We start from the raw sequence: 20,785 nt of genomic DNA on the forward strand, positions 1-20,785 counted from the left end.
CGTTTTTATCACTTTGCTGACACAAAAGACCATTCTGTGCGTTTGGGAACTTTACATAAGTGATGTCGTAATTTGCTGCTTGCTTTTTCAAAAGTTTTAACTGTGGTAAAATACACGTAACTTGAAACTGACCGTCTTAACCATTTTTGAGTGTGCGGTTCAGGGACATTCAGCACGTTCAGGCGCTGTGCCACCCGCCACCCCTGTCCATTCCAGGACTTCGTCATCTTCCCAAACTGAAACTCTGCCCCCGTTAGCCACTGACTCCCCGGTTCTGCTCCCCCACCACCCTGCTTTCTGTCCCTATGAATTGGACCTCTCATAAGGGGAGTCTTCGGGGTTTGTCCTTTGTGACCGGCTCATTTCACTCAGCATCATGTCCTCAAGGTTCAGCCATGTCGTAGCAGGTGTCAGAATTTCCTTTCTTTTTTAAGGCTGCCTAATACTCCGTGGTGGGTCTAGACCACGTTTTTATCTGTTCATCCACTGATGGACACATGGGTTGCTTCCACCTTCTGGCTATTGTAAGTGAGGCTGCTGCAACCTTGGGTGTGCAGAGATCTCTTTGAGATTTCCTTAGTACTATTCCTTCAGAATAAAGTAATTTGGTGCCCTGCCACCCCAGAAAAAAGATGCAACTTGGTTTTTTGCAGTTCACATTTTACTGGTGAGGGTTGTCTGTGTTGCTGGGTCTGTTTTCACTTGTGTATAGTATTCCACAGTACAAACACCTGTTTCTCTGTTAATATGTATTTAGGTGGTTGCCCATTTTTGACACTCCAGGCGGGCTGCAGGGCGTGTTGCTGCGTCCTCTTCCGGTACCTGTGTGTGGAGTTCGTAGGGTTGGTACCACGGTGGCAGCTGAGTGCCTTTGACTCTACTGGGCTTTGCAAACTGCAGCAGGCTTGGGAAGAGAAGCTACCTGGCACCAGGGTGCCCGGGACACACTTGGAACTTGATAAATAGTTGGGTCTTCTTTTTGTCAATGAAGTGAGTTGGAAGAAAGTGTAGGTGTTATTCAGGAGACGGAGCGATCATTTCAACTGGGAAAGTCAGAAAGCGTTCTTGTAGAGCAGAGACGGTCTTGGGGGATGAAGAGGGATTTCCCACCAACACAGGGGAGGCAGTGCTCCTGGCGGAAGAGGCACGGAGAAGATGCGAGGACGGTGGTGTGTGAGCCTTGGGTCCGGTGTAGTCTGGTGGTGAGCCTCAGAAGTCCCGTGAGGCCAGCAGAGACAAGGAAGTCTCCTGGCCCGCTCCTGCGCGTTCCGGCGGTCAGCAGCTCCGCACCCTGGGTGGGGGAGGCCAGGCCGCAGGCCACCGGGGAGGGCGGTTAGGAAGGCGTCTGTGTGCTGGGCCGTGCCAGACGCCCCTCGTTTCCTGCAAGCTTTCCCTGCTCGGGCGCTTCTGCTGGACCAGGTGAGGCGCGGGTGAGACACACTGAGGGCTCCGTTCGACCACGTGGTCGGGGGACTTGAGAAGCATGTCTTCCGCGGGGAAGCCAGTGAAGGTTTAGGAATCCAGCAGCCCGAGCCAGACTCCACCCCGGGTTGGAGAGAAGTGTCCCCGAGTAGGGCACCAGCATGTCCTTGCCAGGGGCACCCAGCGGGCGCTTAAAGCAGGCAGCACAGGCGTGGAAGGGCTTCGTCCCCTCTGCTGACGGCGGCTTCCTGTGTCACAGCCAGAGCCCGCTGATGGCTGGGGGGAGGGGATGGGTGGGACGGCCATGGAGATTTTACTCAGGGGAATGCTGCTGCCAGGACAAGGCCCCATGGGCTCTCCCTGACAAACGCGTCCTGCCTTCGGCAGCGGGAGACTTAGCGCGTGAGAGTAACCCATGCTGAGCGGCCGTCTGCACCGCAGCCGTGTGCCGGCGGCCCTCGGGTGGGTGGGCAGCCTGCCTGGGGTCTCAGGTGCCCAGGCAACTGAGAGGAGGGAAGAGCCAGGCCCGGGGCTTCTGAGCTGATTCTCTTGTCCTTCAGGGCCTGCTGGGGGCGAGTTGTGTCTCCCAGAATTCGTATGTCGAAGCCCTAACCCCCAGTGCCTCAGAATGCGACTGCAGTTGGAGAGGGGGCCTTCAAAGAGGTGGTTAAGGTGCACGGAGGTCACGAGGGTGTCCCTAATCCAGTAGGTGTAAGAAGTGGAGATCAGGACACATCCACAGAGGTACGACCACGTCTAGTGGTTGATGTCATGCATCTCATCGACGGGCCTTGGGGCACCCAGCTATTTGGCTAAACGGTATTCTGCAGGTTTCTGTGAGAGCGTTTTTGGATGAGACTCGCATTTAAATTGGTGGACTTTGAGTAAAGCAGGCCGACCCTCCCCGGTGTGCGTGGGCCTCGTCCAATCAGCTGAGAGCCTGAATAGCAAAAACATTAAGCCGGAACTACACCTGCCTGACTGCCCTCCGGTTGGGATACCAGGTCTTTTCCCCGTGTCTGGACTCAGATTGAAATGCCGGCCGTTCTGGGTCTCAAGGCTCCAGGCGTGGGGATTAGAAGCTTTCCTGGAAGGGCTAGAATTCAAGGCCGCCAGCTCGCCAGCTGCAGATCTTGTGACTTGCCAGCCTCTGTGGTGACGTGAGCCAGACTTTATAATAAGTAAATGTATGTATTTGTTTTTAAATAGGTGTGTGTATAATCAAATAGAGTGTGTGTATCCACACACACACACGCACGCCCTAATGGTCCTCCTTCCCTCGAGAACCCTGAGTCACATGCCACGTCAGGAAACGGGGAGAAGGAGGCCGTCTGCAAGCCAAGGAGGGAGGCCTCCGAAGAAGCCAGCCCGGTGGACACACTGATCTCAGGCTTTGGCCTCCGGCTGCGAGACAGTGAATTTCCGTTGTTTAAGCTGCCCGCCCGGCCCGTGGTCTGTTACAGCAGCCAGAGAAAAGTGCTCCGGGACCTCGCTTGCTTCATCTGTGAAATGGGTACAAGGACCCACCCTCAGGCTTATCAGGGATCTGTGTAGAGCACAGTGTACGTGCACACGCTCTGCTCACCCAGCAGAGCCCACATGTCCGGTGTGTGGTGGTCAGGGCTGGATGGGAGGCAAGGGAGGCATCCGCCTTGGGGGCGGAATTTAAACGGACGCCAAAAACTCTCAGCGATGAAGCAGACAAATGTCAAAACAGGACGTGCAGGCAGGCTGCTGCTGTGGGTCTCCCAACCCTGTGTTACTGTGTGACCGGAAAGGTCACTTCCAAGGAGCCACAACCCCCTGCAGGGCCGAGGGTAATGTGTGAACAGGCAGGTGGTGTGGAGCTGTTTTTATAGGCATTTTTTAAATTTTCAAACTTTGTTAACTTTTTCCCTTGGGTCAAAAATACAGAGGCCAGAAGGAGGGTACAGCTCAGTGGCAGAGCACGTGCTTAGCATGCATGAGGTCCCGGGATCAGTCCCCGGTGCCTCCGTTAAAAAAAAAAAAAACAGAGGCTGTTGTGGAAGGTGTGTGGACGGGCGCATTTCCCATCTGCTTTAGCCTTCAGCACCCTGGCCCGGAGCTGGCCGATCCGCGGCTGCATCGTCCACTCCCAGAGGGCCGGGCAGTGCTGTCCTTGAAGGCCGTCCTGAGAACACATTTCCCTCTGCTTGTTTGCAAAGGAGGCTTACGGTCAGGGACTGTTTCTCCGTAGAGGACGTCGTCGGTCGGATGGCACCGCTGGATGAGATCTGAGGATTAGATAGTAGTGTTGAACCGGTGTGCACGTCCCAACTCTGAAACCTGTGCTGCGATTATGTCAGAGAAGGTCTTCTGTTTTCCGGGAAGACACTGAAGTAGCAAGGACTTGAGGTGGGCACCGATGACAGGTGTGCGTGTGTGTGTGTGCGTGTGTGTGCGCACGCCCATGGATAGAGAGAAGGCGTATGATAAAGCGAATGGGGCACAACACAGGACCCTGATGAACAGTGCACAGAATTCTTCCTACTTTTCTTGCAACTTTTTTGTAAGTCTGAAGTTAACTCAAAATCTAAAGTTTGAAGAAAAAAAAAAAAGAGCCAGAACTTGCTGAGGCCTGTGCTTAGGCCCTCATTTCTCCTGGCGCCGCCTGCCCCTAGGTCTCTCCCCCTGGCTCCCGCCTCAGTGCTTCGAGTCTCAGCCCAGGTATGCACCTCCTCAGAGAAGCCCTCCCTGATCACCTCATCCTGCACCCCCCGATCTCCCCACCCCTTCTTTCACGTCCTCCAGCTTTGTTTCCTTGTTTGTTTGTTCTATTTTTTCTTTTATTGTAGTATAGTTGATTTACAATGTTGTGTTAGTTCCTGGTGTACAGCATGATTCAGTTATATATGTGTATATATATATATATATATATATATATTCTTTTTCATATTCTTTTTGAACCCAGCTTTGTTTTCTTATCATCCTTACCAACATCAGAAGTTACCTCATTCGTTTGCTTAGCGTTTGTCCTCCGTCCCCTGCCTCCAGTGTCAGCTCTGTGGGACTTTGTCTTGTTCGCCCCTGCTCCTCGTCCCCTGTGCCTGGCACACAGTAGGTGCTCAATAATCATCTGTGAACAAGGGAGAGGTTCCGTGATCGTTGGGCTGAAGGCCAGAAAACCTGGAGTCTTGTTGTTCCCAGGTTCCCCTCGCCCAGACTTGCCATGGGACCCTGGGCAGTGCCTGCGCCACCTGGACCTTGGTCTCTTCGTCTGTACCCCAGCTCTGAAGCAGGTGGATCACGTGATGCAGGGAGGCGCAGGCTGCCGCCAAGGCTGAGTCCCCACCGCACCCCTCTCTGCTGCAGAGACCGCTGCCGGGGTGGGCCTGCCCCCCCACCAGCTCCACTCCCTGACGGAGAAGATGTACCTCGTGGGCCTTACCCGCAGCCCCGTGCTCCTGGGCAGGTGGCCCCTGACGAGCGTGTGCTCACCCCCTCCCTGGGCTTCCCGGAACAGAGGCGAGCGGGCGGGTTCACGCCGGCATCCTTGGCAGGAAGCGGTACCCTCCCGACATCGGATAGCGCTGTCTTGTTTTCTTGGTAACCTTCTCCTCACAGTGAGTGACACTAGTTTTCCATTTCAGGGAGCAATATCAAATTTCCTTTTGAAATAAACATATTCGGGGGAGAAACCAGTTAACCTGGTATTTTGTGCATTGTTTTTTAACTCGTTATGGTTACAAATTGAAACTCAGTCGGACGCAGGGAGAATGCTGCTCGGAGCCCCGCCATGAACCACAAGCCAGAACCGGACATCGTGGCTTTGCCAGAGTGTCAGGTCCCTGCCGCCCGCAACGCGCTGTTTGTCACATTCAGCTTTGTCCCAGATGGTCTCCAAGAAATGTCTTTTTACAATCGATTTGCTCAAATCGGGAGCCTAACGAGATCCACGCACTGCGTGCACCTCTTATGTCTCCTTTTCTCTGGAAGCGCCCCGCCTGTGTCGTCTGCGCAGTTCTTTGTTGAAGAAGCTGGGCTGTGTGCCTTCAGCACATCCCACGTTCAGAATTTGGCTGAGTTTCTCCCCAAGGTGTCCTTTTTCCTTTTCCTCTGTCTCCTGCAGCTCCTAACAGGGAGTTAGGTCAGGAAGCTTGATTATACTAGTCCAATTTTTAAACCAGTTGCTTTTAAAGGAAACACTAAATAGTATCAAATTAAATGCTAGAATGTCCACAGGGAGGGTCTTGGGAATTGTCTGTCCGTGGAGGCAAGCCATGGGGAAGGTTCAGGTGGGGCACTGCCCTGGGACAGGTCTGGGTGTTGGGAAACAGCCTGGAGGCAGTGGATGAAAAAGAGAGGGGGCAGGTGGAAGCAGGTACCAGCCCAGGACGGGGCAGTCGTCCTGTCCTCTGTGCGCCCGCGCACCCACACCCATCGGGGAGGCTTCCCGTCTGGGTAACTTGGCCTGCGTGCCAGGACCTGGGGAGCTGAGAGCCAGGGGTCAAAGAGTTTAGCCCTTTCAGCACAAGATGGGGATCAAAGGGAGAGCTTTTCTCCTTTGCCCAAGAAGGAGCTGGGGAAGGGCACAGCCTGCAGCAAAGGGGATTGAGGTTAGACCTGGAGAAGGACTTCCATGCCAGGCTGGGGCAGTCGTGGTGCAGAGTGGTTAAGGTGTGTGTTTGGGAGCAGAAATTGCTTCAACTCCTGGCTCTCCCATTTCCCATTTGTGTAACCCTCGGCGTGTCCGTGAACCTGTCTGTGCCTCGGTTTCCTCGCCCTGCAGACGAAACACTAGAACCAGCCTCTAGGATGGGCCTAAGGAGCCATGAGTTCATCACACCGGGGGCACTGGCGCCAGGAAGCACCAGTGACCACTGGGTGTTGTTAGTATCGGACGATGATGAGATGTGTCTCCCTGGAGGTTGTAGGGGTTGCTGCACGCAGAACATTTGAACATTCTGCTGCTCACAGAACATTTCGTTTTGCAGAAGAGGACGCTGAAGGAGGGGAGGGTGTGGGGGTGGATTGCAAAGACCCCAGCCAGGCAGGGCAGCACCCTGGAAAGGTACAGGTCTTGGCGTGGGGCCCCGTGCAGGTCCCAGATCTGTTCCCTGGCTGTGTGACCTTAGGTAAGTCACCGCACGCCTCTGAGACTCCTTCTCTGTCCAGCCCTGGGAACCGGGCTGAACCTCTCTCACCTCTGCCGTCTGATTTCTCTCCGTGGCAGGTCTGGGCACAAACCCTGAAGGTCCCTGGCACTGACTGCCGTCCTGGGGCGCAGAGGGAACTGGGTCCGAACTCTCAGAAGAGAGAGCCTGGGAGGGCTGGCAGTCGTTTTAACTGACAGCAGATGTCAGACCCTGCCCTCTGGGGCTCCCTCTGGCCACAGCCAGGCCACCTGCAGCAGTGTCCAGTCTTAGGGGCTGCCTCTGCCCTGACGCCAGTTGGCGGCCACCAGAGCCCTGGGGTGGCCCCCCCCAGACCCTCGGGAGCCACCCAGGATCCCGTGTTTCCCTCAGGCGGCAAAGCTAGGTAACATTATGCAGCTGTCACCATACTTCCTGCTCTCCTGGCCTCGGAGGAAGCTGACTAGCAGGCTGGCCAGTAAGCAGGCCCTGGACCCAGACCCCACCCTGGGCAGGTCACCTCCCTTCCCTGGGCCTCAGTTCCTCATTTGCAAAGTGAATGGCGGGAGGATCAGGTGAGAGCGCTGTTCATTTGTTCGGCAGATGTTCAGTCACCAAGGCCTCCTCTTAGCCAGACTATTCGCTGGGGGCTGAGAAACTCATAGACAAACCCACGTCCACCATCAAGTCACTGCCAGTCTGGCATTCCCAGTGCTGTGAGGAGGCACAGGCATCTCTGGAGCTGGACCAATCATGGGCGGCTTCCCGGAGGCAGTGGCAGCTCAGTGAATCTTGGGTGAGAAGGAACAAAGGGTATAAGAGGTGGCCTGTGGGCCAGACACCCACAGATGTACTTTATTTGGTGTGCATGGGATTAGCCCACATGGGATTTTAAATTTGAATTACTGCAAACATCTATAACCCAAGAGCCTTTAGGAAAAAGGCTGGCTTTCTGACTTCTGAAAAACTAGAGCCCTCATTGCTACAGAGAGACAATTTTCCCTTTAGACCAGTCATGGGCCTCCCCGCTCTGCCGCCCCTGATCACCCCCATCCCTGCTCCCCCCTGCCATCCCCAGGTCCCCGTCGCCGTCAGTGGGACCTCCGTCCGCCCAGTTGTTTGGGTGAGAAATGCAGGCATCACTGTATCCCCCTCCCCACCCCCTGCTGGCTCCCCACTGTCAGCCGCCCCTGCTGGCCCTGCTTGGCAGATGCTCACAGAGTCTAATCACTTGTGCCCCCTCCCAGGCCACCACTTAGCCGCTGCTGCCTGGTCCTGGCCCTGCCCCTGCCTCCACAGCCTCCTCCCTGCACGCCCTGCCGGGGGCTTGGACACTGGCCCTCGTGCCCCAGCCGCGGACTTGGCGAAGCTCTTTTCTGGCTTCTGCACCCCACCTGCCCCCTGAGCCCTCAGCGGCCTCCTAGGCTTGAGATAAGATGGCAGAACTCAGGTTAAGCTGCGCTTGGGGGCTGAGAGCCCACGGGGGTCCCTTGTGACCCAGCGCTCTTAGCCTTCAGCTCCTGATTTCCCATCTGGAAGATAGGGACACCCAGTGCCCCCTCCTTACAAGGTACATGCTGCTTAAGAAGCAGGACGGCCATGGGTTTTGACTGGTGGAGCGCCTGCCTGGTGCTGGGCCCTGCTCTGGGCCCTCCTGGAAGAGGCCAGCGTCCGCAGACACAAATGCCAGTGACACACTTTGCTTTCAGCCTGAAGCAGGGAGAGTTCGACTTTGGAGTCAGGCTGGCAGCGCGGGGACTGGGTGGCACCCCGGGCGAGGGGTCTGACCCGCGGCGTACGTGAGTGTGTGGAGAAGGGAGACCGTAAGGACGGCTGTGGCGCAGGTCGCCGCAGGGCTGGCTCGGATAACGTGCGCGGAGAGCAGAGCCACACGGACGTCCTCCTGCACCTCCCACGGGCCCGCAGAGCAGAGAGGCGGGGGGCACGGACTCGGGTGCCACAGGATGAGGGCCACAGCCCAGGCTCAGGGAACGGGAGTTCGGGGGCAGGGAAGGGGGACCAGGGAAGGCTCTCAGCAAAGGAAGCTGTGCTTTGTTCCTCTTCCTCGGGGCACAGATCACTGCCGGGGGCGTCTTGGTTTATTTGCTTACTTGGTGCTGGTCATTCCTTCCAGCTGGAGTGTTCGCCCCACTGGGCCCCACCATCTTTTTCATACTGTGCTCAGAGGGTGTTTGTTCCTGAATGGATGAAGGAACAAACAAATAAGTAGTTGGCTTCCTGGAGGCGGTGGCCTTTGAGTTGCCCCTTGAAGGGTAGTGTATCAGGTCCTGGCAGGAACGGCGGGGTCAAAGGAGTCAGAGTGTCGCGCCGGCCGCGATGGGGCTGTGTGCGGGGGCAGGGCGCGGGGCATGGGGTTCAGGGAGCTTACAGGAGAGGGTGCAGCACCTGGGCTGGCAGTGGGGGAGGGCCTGACCAGCCCCGGCAGGGTGGGGACAGGACCCAGTTACAAGAACCCAGAAAGAGCTGTGTGCAGAGGCAGCCCACCAGGCACCGTGTCTGCAGCGGGCACAGGAGGGGCAGCAAGCACCCGACCCCCTCCTCCTCCACCTGCCAGGGCCTCCCGCTGGCCACACCCACCGGGTGACAGGGACCTGGTGATGCGGTCCATGGCCCAGAGAGTGAAGAATCGTTCTGCAGGCGTGGGAGGGACAGCCAGCCCAGGCGTGGGCCCCCTGGAGGCCCAGGAAGCCCTGCGGAGGCAGGTGGCTGGAGGGGGGGCCACTTTCAGGAAGCTCAGTGCAGGTGGCAGGCGGAAAGGGCCTTGCCCACCTGACCGAGGTCAGGAGGAGGGAGGGTGCTGGATGTTGGCGCAGCCCTATGGGAGACCAGGGGAGACCGGCCAAAGGGTGCCCACTGGAGGGGCCACACAGAGACCCAGCCAGCAGGGAGAGGGCCAATGTCTGGTCTCAAAGACGCCCTCGCCGCCAGCTCACCGCCAGGGACGGGTGGGGGACTCCTAGTTCCTGGATGAGACGGGCAGACGGGGACAGCCCCTGAAGTCCGAGGAGGGAGTCGGGCGTGTTTGGAGCCCTGAGATCGTGGGCACTCCTCACCAGACAAGTTGACAAACCTGGCTGGGCCTGGAGGCTGGACTGAAGCTCGTCGACCTCACTTGGCCCCCAGGGGAGGGCCACACCCCCCGACTGGGGTCCTCACCCATCACCCTCCCTAGTGAGGCTGCTGCCTCCCTCCAGTGAGTGCGAGCCCCCGCGGGCCAAGTTCACTGCGGTCAGCATCTCCCAGGAACAAATGTGTCCATTCCTCCGCCTGGGCGGCAGTGACCTCACCCCCAGGGGGCCGTGTGAGTCACTGGGCTGAGGGTGGAGGGCCGGCCAGCTCTCCGCAGAGGCCCGGGAGAGGGAACAGAGGAGGGTGTCAACATTTCCACGCCGACCCGCTTCCCACCGCCACCACTTCCTGCTGTGGCCCTGTGTCCTACTACGGAGGGAGGAGGGACAGTGGTCACTGGGCCCCTCACACATGCCCAGTGGTGCCGGGGGCTTTTGAAATGATGCTGACGTGAGCTCACACTGTCCTTCAGAAGACGGCCCGTATCCCACTCCTCGCCCCAGCCAGGAGGGGAGGGACATTTGTTTTCATTTTGGAGGGGAGAACACTGAGGCTCAGAGAGATGACACACGTAGGGACAAAGGAGTCAGATGAATCAGGAGTCTGTCCCCGTTCTCAAGGACAAGCCACTGTCACTGATGAAGATCGTCAGCATTCAGGAAGCCTGAGAGCTCTCAGAGCCTCAGTTTCCTCATCTGTAAAATGGGGATAATGATACCCACCCCTCAGGGCTGTTGGGAGGCTGAGAGAGGACCTAATGGGAGCAGGGTTGAGACGGCGGGGCAGCCCCAGCACACCCCTGGGCCACCCCGCCAGGCACTGCTATGTGACAGCTTCCGCTGCCGTCCCATCAGCCCCTGGGCTGGTGGGGAGTGAGGGCGGGGCCGTGTGCAGCTCAGGTGCGAGGCTGGACCAGAGTGATGGCCGTGGGGTGGGGGCTGCCAGGGATGCAGAAGGTGGTCGTGATGGAGAGTGTGGGAGGTGGCTCGTGGGTTGGCCCTGCTGAGTGGTGGGGCCGCTGAGTGAGCGCCTCTTTGCCCGCGGACTCACTCCAGGGGTTTCCTAAACCCTCGGACAGTCTCCCCAGCCCATCCGGCCAAGGAAGCCGGCGACACCCTGGGAGCTGAGAAAGCGGCACCCATCCTCGTGCCTCAGTTTCCCCGTCTGTAAAGTAGGGGGAGGGAAACCCTAACTCGATGCTGTTGGAAAGGCAATGGACCAGGTGGATGCAGCCAAGAGGAGGAGTGAAGAAGGGGGGTCCAGGCCCTCCAGGGTTTTGGTGACGGGCCAGGAGTATCCTCCAGGATGAGAGGGACTTGGAAGGGGCCCCCACAAGGGTCTTGAGCCTCTGGTCCTGAAAATAACACTCTCTGAGATAACCTCCAGTGCCAGGAGTGCCACTTGTCCCTCTCTGCCGAGTGCCTGCCGTGCCTGGTGTCTGGCACAGAGCCAGCATGGAAGGTGTGTGGGACGATGACTCCTCCCAGCGGGGTGGTGAGTGTCCCTGGTGCGGAGTCTGCCCCAGAGCCTGGGGCTGCAGGAGCCAGGAGACATGGGACAGCAGAGCCTAGAGGGCAACGTGAGGGCATGGGGCAGAGGTAAGGAAGGTTCCAGTTTGCCAGGGAGGTGGCAGGTCATGGGTAGAAACCTGGGGACTAAGTGAGAAGCAAGGGGTTGACAGGGAGACTGGGAGGGTCTCAGGAAGGGGCACCAGAAGAGAAAGAGGTTCCTTCAACCCCTGTTAGAGCTCTTGACCCTGTGGGGACAAAGGGGAGTGAGCGAGCAGGTGGGTGGAAGAAGGGAAATAGACGGATGGATGGACAGTCGGGGAGGGGATAAATGGAGGGGTGGTTGGAACGGAGGGAGGGACGGAGGGAGGAAGGTGAGAATGGATATGAATGGATGATTGAGTGTGCCGATGGTCGGGGGACGGGGCGGGGGTGGGTAGATGTGTTGTGCAGGAGTGGGTAGAGATGTGTAAGTGGAGGCTGCCTACACCCACAAAAGGCATTGAGAGAACGTCCACTCGTGGGAGGACAGGCCAGATAAACCCTTGAAAGGAGACCTTGCTCCGGGTGGCACGGGGAATCGAAGGCAATATGGAAGATGACAGGCAGCCTCTGTCGAAGGGAGAGTTTCCTCAGGTCAAAGGAGGCCCACAGTGGAATGGGCAGCTTTGAGAAGTAGTGAGTTTCCCATCGCTGGGGGTATTCAAGGGTATTCAAGCTGAGGATAGGCAGCCACTTCCCCAGAGTGCTGCGGAGGAGCTCCTGGGGTAGACGGGTCCACAGCGGTGGTGTCTGATAACAAGGAGAGAGAATTTGGGTTCCCCAGGCCATGGCCCTTGGAGAAGTCCATCTTGCTGTCAGATAAAAAGTTCTCTCCTGACTTGAGGGACAGACAGGCGTGCAGCTGCTATCCTCACTGTGAATCGGGCTGGAATCCGTGACGAAATTCCCATTCCGCACAGGCCAGGGCAGGGGGCCCAGGGACAGAGACCCGGTCAAGCCCAGCTCCACCCTCCCTGACTCTCTGCGGGCAGGTGATGCCCCTCCCTGAGCCTTGGTTTCCTCGTGGGTGAAATGGGGGCCCTGGGGACCCCTGGACAGCTGAGCGTGATGCCCGGGGCTGCAAGGCACCAGGATCTGGGTCTCCCTGCCCTCTGGGGGACTTCCTGGGGGCTGTGGGTGGGGAGAAGTGGGTTCTGTGAACACTGACCTTGAGCTGTGAGTCACTGTCCCTGGGGCTTCGCCTGGGAAGCCCCGCTGTCTGCCCTGGGCTGGGCCTGGGAGCAGCTGGCAGGGGACGAGGGCAGGGGCTCCAGTGGGAGACTTTCTGGAAAGGCCCAGACCCCGCAACTTGAGGGTGCAACCCTCAGTCCCCCTTGCGACCCGCCTCCACACGGCGGGGCCGGCAGGCACAGGCTGCGCCAGCACAGGCTCCTAGAGCCAGGCTGTGTGGTCATGTCGCCCTCCACCACTTCCCAGGGCCGTGAGCTGGGGTGAGCGACCTCCTCGGGGCCTCGGTTTCCTCATGTGTGAAATGGGGCTGATGATAAAATCCACTCCATAAGGTGGGTGGGAGAATTGGATGAGAGCTCAGGGCTCCGCGAGGCCAAAGTGGTCTGGGGAATTGAGGCCGAAGAGGGGCCAGGCACACCCAGGCGAGGAGGGGTTCCAGCCAGGGCTGGAAACCCCATCTCTCCCACCCTTTGGAGAGCCTCGTGGGCCGTGTTCTCCCAGGAAGCAGCCCGATTGTGTGTCTGCTGTTTTCCGTCCACCCCAGGCTTCCTCCAGGAGCGAGGGCAGACAGCCCCTCTCAGTGTCCTGGCCAGAGCTTTAGTGGGCAGGGCTGCGGGCGGCGGGTGTTGGGTTTAGGCCTCTGGGGACATGAGGGAGGATGTGGGCCCGCCCTCGCCTCCCCGCCCACCGCCCACCGCCCTCCTCGCCGGCTCAGCCTCTCCCGCCCCAGGCCAGCCTCTGGACGCAGGACCAGCCCCTGGGCTCCGGGCAGCTGCGCCTTCCCTCACCGGGTGGACGCCCCCCACCGTCCCGCCCCGAGTGACTCACTGCTCCCCTGGCCCACAGCCACTGCTGTCTCCTGGCAGGAGGCAGGCGCAAGGTTGTGCAGAAGCCACAGGGTCTGGTGCGCGAGGGCCGCTCGGCCAGGAGGGTCTGGAGCTGCCGGACAGGGCCAGCACAGCCCAGAGGCTGGCCTGGGGACAGCCAGGCCGGTGGCGGGGACCTGCAGTGGCCTGTGGGAGCCATCGCCTCCCCCTCCCTTGGCTCGGGCCTGTCTTTCTTCTTCCCACCATGGAGAAGGAAGTGACCTGAGTGCCAGCCCACTGGCCGGAGGAGACCCTAGGCTGCCCGCTGCCCACCTAGCCAGGCATGAAGGGTGGTGGCAGCGCCGTGTGGAGCCTTATGTGGAAGTACTGCATCTCTGTGAGGACCCTCAGGTACCAGGGGACACGTGTGTGGACGCAGCTCTGTGGCTGTTGCCTGGCGGGTGGAGGCGGGCGGGCACCAGGCTGGTCCGGTTGCACTGGCTCCGTGAGGTCCAGGCAGCCTGGCCTGGCGGGGAGCAGGGATGGAGGCAGGACAGGCCCCGCCTGACACTCTTGGAGAAAGTCAGAGTCTAAGGCAGAGGGGGGAGGGTCCAGGAGCACGCCCGCCCGGGTGCACCAGAGGGTGCCTGGCACTTCCAGCGTGGCTAGCACACGCCAGTGGGCACAGGAGCTGGCGCTTGTCACACAGCACACTGGCCCTGGCCACAGCTGAGTGACCTTGGCCCCGTCCCCCAGCCTCTCTGAGCTGTCACCCACCGGTGGGGCTCCTTCAGAACACAGTGCGTGCGGGACTGTTTCACACCATCGTCCACACGGTTGCTGAGTGCCGAGCCCGGACTCAGGCACCAGGCCTCCCGCATTTTCCTGGCTTTGGTGGGGTGAAGCGGCCTCGCGTTTCTGGCCAGAGGTTCCCACCTGCAGATACTTACAGGATTAGCATGAGGATTAAATGAGGTAACAAAGGGCAGGGCCTGGCACTAGGCCAGCGTGGGGTAAGCTTAGCTGCCGCTGCTACTGGACTTCCCCCCACCAGCGGGGGAGGTGTGCCCGGATGGAGCCCTGCACAGTGGGTGGAGCGGGAGGCAGAGCAGAACGTGCCCCTGGGGGGGCACCCCCGCCCCCGCCCACCGAGCTGGCCCCAGCCCCCACAGCTGTTGAAAGGGTTCAGACCAGGAACAGCGTGCCCGATCCTGAGTGATGTCAGGGGAGGCCGGATCTCAGCCTCAGCCTGCAGAGGAGCTGGGAGGGGCTTAGGGGCCACATCTATTTGGAAGACATCTATTTGGACAACACCTTAGGGCATATTTTTCACTTCAAGGTAAACGGTTGGAAGAGTCTCCCTCTTTCTTCCCACCCTCATTACCTGTATGTAAACTATACAAACTTCCCCTTGCTTCCTTCCTTCCTGCCTGCATGCCTGCCTTCTCTCCTTCCCAAAATATTTGTGACCACTTATAGGAAAATACCTACAGTAAAATAAACAATAAAACATCAGGATCAGGAAAAGCACAATGTAGTATAGGATGTCATGGCCTGGGAGGGGGATAGAATGGAACAGAGATAGTCAGGGTCCTGGGGTCCTTCAGCCGAGATGAAAAGTGCTGAGCTTCCTAGCAGCCAAGGGAAAAAGGGAAACCCAGCTACCGAGGTCATGCTCACTGTGATAAGAGGCCATCTTATCTTATAATGGCCACAGTTGTCTCTGCTGCTGGGTCAGAGTGTTTGGGACCCTGGATGGATGGGTGGGTGAGGATGAGAGGCCTTTCAGGGACAGGCCTTGGGCCTGGCTTTAGGGAAACAGGGCAGACAGTGAGGACTGAGGCTTTCTCTTGGGTGGTGATGCAGGCTGGCTGTGGGAACAGAGAGAGGAAAGCTCACCCCCGGAGTGAGTCAGCAGCCGCCTGTCCCTCTGTAGACCCTGGGACAGACCTCCCTGGGCGGGCACCTCGGAGGCCAGGTCAGGCAGGGTGAGCCCCTGGGCGCCTTTCCCACTAACTGCAGAAGGATTTTCCTGTGTCTTGTTCTGACCCGTGGTTTCCGGGGATGGGCGCTCTGGAAATCTCAGGGGTTGTTGACAGGATGCAGTGGGCCCAGGCCTGGGAGGCCCCACCGTGCTCCTGCCGGGGCTCACCCCTCTGAGCAGGAGCATCCCAGCCTCATGGAGCCCTGCAGACGGGCCTCTCCACGTCTCGGTCTCCTCATCTACAGGGCGGGGATGAGGGCCGGCGCAGCTCGTGGTCAGTGCCCACCGAGTGTTTGTGGGCACTGCTGGCCATGTGGTGGCGATGAGCAGGCCTGTGGTGCGGGGTTGGTGTGCACACTGGCACGGTGGCTACCTGGCCGTCAGTGACAGAGGACCCACTCAGGGTGGGCGTGGACACCATAATTGGCGCTGGGCTTGCCCCAAACCCTCACTTAGCACCCGTAAGTACAGGGCGCCGTGTGGTTATCCAGGGAGGATGGGCCCTGGGAGCTCCAGGCTCGAGGCGACGGGCTCTGCTCTCCAGACCCCCACCCCATTTTGCTGGGGGCTCCCGAGAGGGCGAAGGCCACTCCCTGAGACCGACAGACCTACTGACAGACAGAGCAGGCCCTCGGCGGGATCCCAGGCCCCTCCGCTGCCAGGGGAGACCTGAGTCAGCAGGTCTGCGGCCCGAGGCGGGGCTGGCGGCGGCCGCAGGGACAAATTGGAGGGTTGTGATCGGACAGCGCATAGTTTTCCACTTGCGTCTTCAGATTCCCCTTCGTGTGCGCCTGTCGCCCTGGCTGAGGCCGCTCACATCTGGAAAAGCGCGAGGTGTGTGGGGAGAGGCTGCCGGCCGGCCCTGGCCCTCTGCCTGGGGCTTCCGCGGCTGCAGCCTGGAGGCCAGGGGCACAGTCTCTGGAACCTGGGCCTCAGGTCTATGAGAGGGGATCCTTGGGCTTGGAACCGTCTCCTGGACAGAACTCCAAGGAGCCGGGCACAGGGACGTCAGAACTGCCCATGGGAGGTGGTAAGATGAGCGTTCGGGGGCCAGTTCCTAAACATCTCGAGCTGGGCGGGCTTCTTGGGGAGACCCTCAATGGGTTCTGTTGGCTTGGCAGCCAGTGATCCTCGTCCCCTCCCCTCCCCAGAGGGAGTCAGAGTCCGGAAGCAGATGACAAAGCCAGTGGAGCCAGCTTAGCAGTCAGGCCGACCTGAGTTTGGAACCGGCTCAGCCCTTCCTGCAGGAGAAGTGACTGTTCTGAGATTAAATGAGGTGCTGCCCGCAGGCTGCCCGGGCGGGGTGGGTGCTGCCTGGAGCCCTGTCTCTGAACACACACCTCAGGAGCCCTGTCTGTCACTCTGTGGTGCTGGTAACCCTCAGCCTCTGGGGTCAGGTGGTAAAGTCTCTCCGGAATCTGGCATTATTTTGGGAAGGAAAGGTCGTTTTTTGCCCTGAGGGCCCAGTGGGGCCAGTGGGGCATTTGGCTGCTGGGTGGGGGTGGGGCGGTGGGGGAAGGGCCGAGCAGACCTTGCCCCAGGCCCCTTCCCTGCGGTGGTACATCTGGGGAGGCGGGCTGGGGAGCAGCTGGCAGCCAGGCTCTGGGAGCTTCCAGGGAGCTTCCCGGACAATTAGCCATCTGATGTCCCTCGGTGGGAGGCCTGTGCGCACAGCTCCTGGGGCTGGGAGCGCCCCCGCCTCCCAGCCTGGCCGGGCCTGGGCTCTCTGGGCAGGGAGGGTCTTTCCCAGCCTGGCACCTCTCCTCCTGTGATGCCCCCCACCCTAGCCCTACACACACACTTCGCAGGGTGCTGGCCCTGTGCTCTGGCCCCTAACCCATCTGCTCCCCTGTTCTGTCTGCAGTGGCCAGGACTCCCTGAGGCTGGGGATGGGGTCTCCAGTCCGGTCCTCACCTCCTCTGGACCCGGCCACTCTCTGGGCACGAGAGCCAAGTCCAGCTCTGGCGGGAGGTCCTGGGCCGGGCAGGGCGGAGTGCGCCCTCACCTCCCTGCTCTGGGCGCTGCGCGGATTCTCTTGGCTGCTCCCCCTCACAGGCAGGGCTGGTTCCCCTCAGCCCTGCAGGCCTGCCTGCCCCCGCCCCCACGCGTGGCCCCGTGGCCTGCGCCCCGCGGAGTCTTGGTGCAGGAGCTGAAGACTCTTCAGTGGCCGGCACCGCGCGTGCACGCCCACACCCGCCGTGGAAGGGGCCCCGTTCCGCCGGGAGAGGAGGAGCCTGGGCCCACGGGCCTGTTATTAGTCATAGGGTCCCTGTGAGGGTCATCGGTGAGGCCCTTCTCCGTGGGGGTGGCACTTGCCGTGGGAGAACCAGGCAGGGGCATCTCGTGGGTACAAGCAACCCAGCAGGTGGCGAGAAAGGCTGAGCACCCGCTGTGCACCAGGCCCAGGGGTCCGGCCGCGAGTGCGCACACAGCCGGGCCTCATGGGGCTGGCGTTCAGGCGAGAGAGGGACAGTAAGCGCAACAGGCGGACGAAGGTGTCTTCTGACAGGGATCCGAGGAAGAGGATGAAGCTGGGCGGAGTGACAGAGGGACCGGGCAGGAGGGCCACGTGGCCTGGGTGGTCCTTCCGGAAAAGCCTCTCCCCGGTGTCCTGCCACTGCCGAGCGGGTCTGTCCGTACAGTGAGATGCGAGGCAGCCGTAAAAAGGAATGACGCACTGATCCATGCCGTGACAGGTATGAACCTTGACAACACCAGGCTACGTGAATGAGCCAGTCATGAAAGGCCACAGAGTGTATGGTCCCATTTACGTGACTGTCCGCAAGAGGCAAGTCCACAGACACAGGAAGCAGGCTGTGCTTGTCCAGGCTGGGGCGTGGTGCCCACGGTGACTGCTTCACGGGGACAGGGTTTCTTTCTGGGACAATGAAAATGTTCCAAACTTAGATTGTGGTTGATGTCTGCACAACTTTGGATATGCTGGGATTACTGAATTGCACACTTTAAATGGGTGAATTTTATGGAATGTGAATGATACCTCAATAAAACCATTTAAAAACAAACAAGAGAAAGAACAGAAAGGCCTGTGTGAGAGGGGGTGGCCTTGAGTCAAGAGTGGCAGGAAGGAGTGAGCTTGGGGAGACCTGGGGGAGAACGGTTCCAGGAGGGAAGACAGCAGGTGCAAAGGCCCTGAGGCCGGGCATTTGGGATAAAGGTCAGGGAGGCAGGAATGTGCCATCCCCAGGGTCCAGAACCAGACTCTTTTGAGGACTTGAGAGTTTACTGAGGTTGAAGGAGAGACAGGGCAGGGTTTTAAGCAGGACAATGATGCGATGTGCTTTCTGTTATAAAACAATCATTTGGGCTGCCATGAGGAAATGAGACAGTGCAGAGGGCAGGGTGTGGGTGCTGAGGGGGTGGGGGAAAAGGGAGACTGGTCAGGAGGCAGTGGCCCCGTCTCAAAGAGAGATGGTACTAGCAGCTGTGGGCAGTGGGAATTCAGAGGGGAAGCAATTCACTCGCTCTTGGAGGGAGGCTTCCTGGAGGAGGGGCCTGGGCAGGGCCTCCAGGAGTGGGGGATGGGCCAGGCAGTGTCGGGAGGGGCCCAAGGGCTGTCCAGGTGGCACCACTAGTGTGGGGACAGGAGCTGAGTGCAGTGGAGGCCTCAGAGACCCACCCAGCCACAAGGGACCAGGCTGAGCACCCCGCCCCTCCACCCCAGGTCCCGTGTGGGCCTGCGTTCAGACTAAGTAGGGCAGCCTCCCTCCAGGCCACCTGTCCTGTGCCTTTGTCCTTCGGGCTGGCCCTCAGTGAGAGTGGTAGCGCCCATCGGGCCAGAGACCCAGCCAGGCCTGGCACTCTGAACAAAGCAGCCTGGACGAAACTCGAGTGTCCCCGAAACGGGATCGGTCACGAGAGACCAGCAGGGAGGATCTGTATTATTTATCTAGTGGAGCCTCTGGGGCCTGCCTGGTCTGGGGCACTCGGACTGGCCAGTCCTCGAAGAAGGGCGCCCCCTGGGCAGAGGGCTGGCAGGAGCCCCAGGGTCCCCAGGGTGCCCAGGGCGTGGTTTCCTGGATGCGGGCTGAGCAGGGAGGAAGTCGGCGGTCAGGCCCTGCAGTGGGAAGGGCCCGGCAGCTTGTCCCCAGGGGCCACGGAGGCAGCAGGGCGCTAGGGCTCCAGGGAGACCCCTGGCCTCTCCGGGTGACACTGTGAGTACCGACTGCCCGTCCAGGGGTGGGGAGGGGGCTCGGCCGCCCGGCAGACCTGGGGGGAGCTGCTGATTGTGGGGGGCAGCAGCCCCGGGGAGGGTCTCTGGGGCTCCTGTCGGAGTTGTGGCCGCTTCCGGGAACTGTTTTCTGCGCCCTCTTCTCACTGCCTGGAGGGTGCAGCCGGCCCGGTCCCCCAGGTGTTTCCCCGCAGCTGCCAGGAAGGCAGTCTCAGCTGCAGGCGGGAAGTTCGTTCGCTCCCCTGGGGGTTGGACCAGCCCCATGCCCTGGAGGGGGGACGTCCGGGGCCCCACAAACACCCTGAGAAAGAGGGGCTGTGGCCCACACCCACTTCACAGCTGAGTGAGCTGAGGCCCGCAGAGGTCACACAGCGGCAAAGGGCCCGGAGCGCGGCTGGTGCGGCTGCGCCCCTCCCCGGGGAGCACACACTGCGAGCGCGGAGGCTCGGGCGAGGGGGCAGAGGCTTCCCGTTCGTCCGTCAGTCCACGGGGTCAGCTTTATGCCGGGAGGACACTGCCCTGGCAGGTCTTCCCCGTCACTCCCCCAGGGCCATTTCCCCAGCTGAGCAGTGGTCTGAGCATGTCCCCTGGGGAGCTCCCACACCCGCGGCAACTTCAGCTTCTTCCTAAAATGGTCCAGAATGGAACCCTGAGGATCTGCAGATCCCCGGGGCAGGAGGGACTGCAGGGACAGTCCCAGGGTGGGGGCAGCTCTGGACACACGGAATGAGAGATTCGGTGAGGCTCTGTGCTGTCCTGCAGGAAATCCCCTTTGGCGAGGCGGTGGACCGGGCCACCTGTCCCACAGGGAGGTTCCCCGGCACGTTCTGCTTCAGAGTAAGTAGGGCGGCCTCCTTCCAGGGCCACCTGTCATGCGCCCTTGTCCCGCCTGCTCAGGCTGGCCCTCTGAGAGTGGCAGCACCCCTGTGGCCCTGACGGCGCCTGGGAAGGGGAGTTCCTGTCACCGCAGGTCCTGTGGAAACCCAGGCCCAGAGACATTAGGGGTCTGTGCAGCGGCTCCCAGCCAAGTACACTGGGAAGGTAGGGTCCGAACCCGGAATGACTCCCAGCCTCTGTCCAGGGTGCAGGGGACGGGGTGAATGATCCCATGGTGACTGCATCCCTGGGTCTCAGTTTATCCCTTTGCAGTGGGTTGGGCTCCAGTCCTCAGGAGGGGGCTGCCTGTCCCCGGGCCCCCAGTAGCTGGGACTAGGGTCGGGGAGGCTTGCTGATTGCTGAGCGTGGCTCAGCAAAGGCTTAGCCTGACCCGTCCATGGAACCCCTGAGCACCCCAGTGAGCCGGGGCCATGGGAGGACCCCAGTGGTCGGGCCGTTCAGAGCCCAGGGCCTCGGCCCCCAGCGTGGCGTCTCCAGCAGTGACCTGCCTTCCTGCGGGAAGACCCCTCCTGTCCAGCCGGGCAGAGTGCACCCCGCGGGCAGGCGGGGGGAGAGCATCAGGG

General features: G+C 60.3%; 1 protein-coding gene and 1 long non-coding RNA gene across 2 annotated transcripts in view; both read left to right on the top strand.

The window, feature by feature from the left end:
• IQSEC1 (IQ motif and Sec7 domain ArfGEF 1) overlaps positions 1–20,785 on the top strand; it is a 281,388-nt gene that overhangs the window by 168,594 nt on the left and 92,009 nt on the right.
• On the top strand, positions 808–19,930 carry LOC116657184. Its single transcript, XR_004312208.1, has 3 exons — positions 808–818; positions 2,553–2,557; positions 19,822–19,930. It is a non-coding gene; the product is annotated as an uncharacterized LOC116657184 (long non-coding RNA).

This window comes from Camelus ferus, chromosome 17, assembly GCF_009834535.1.
Source record: "Camelus ferus isolate YT-003-E chromosome 17, BCGSAC_Cfer_1.0, whole genome shotgun sequence".
Taxonomy (NCBI): domain Eukaryota; kingdom Metazoa; phylum Chordata; class Mammalia; order Artiodactyla; family Camelidae; genus Camelus; species Camelus ferus.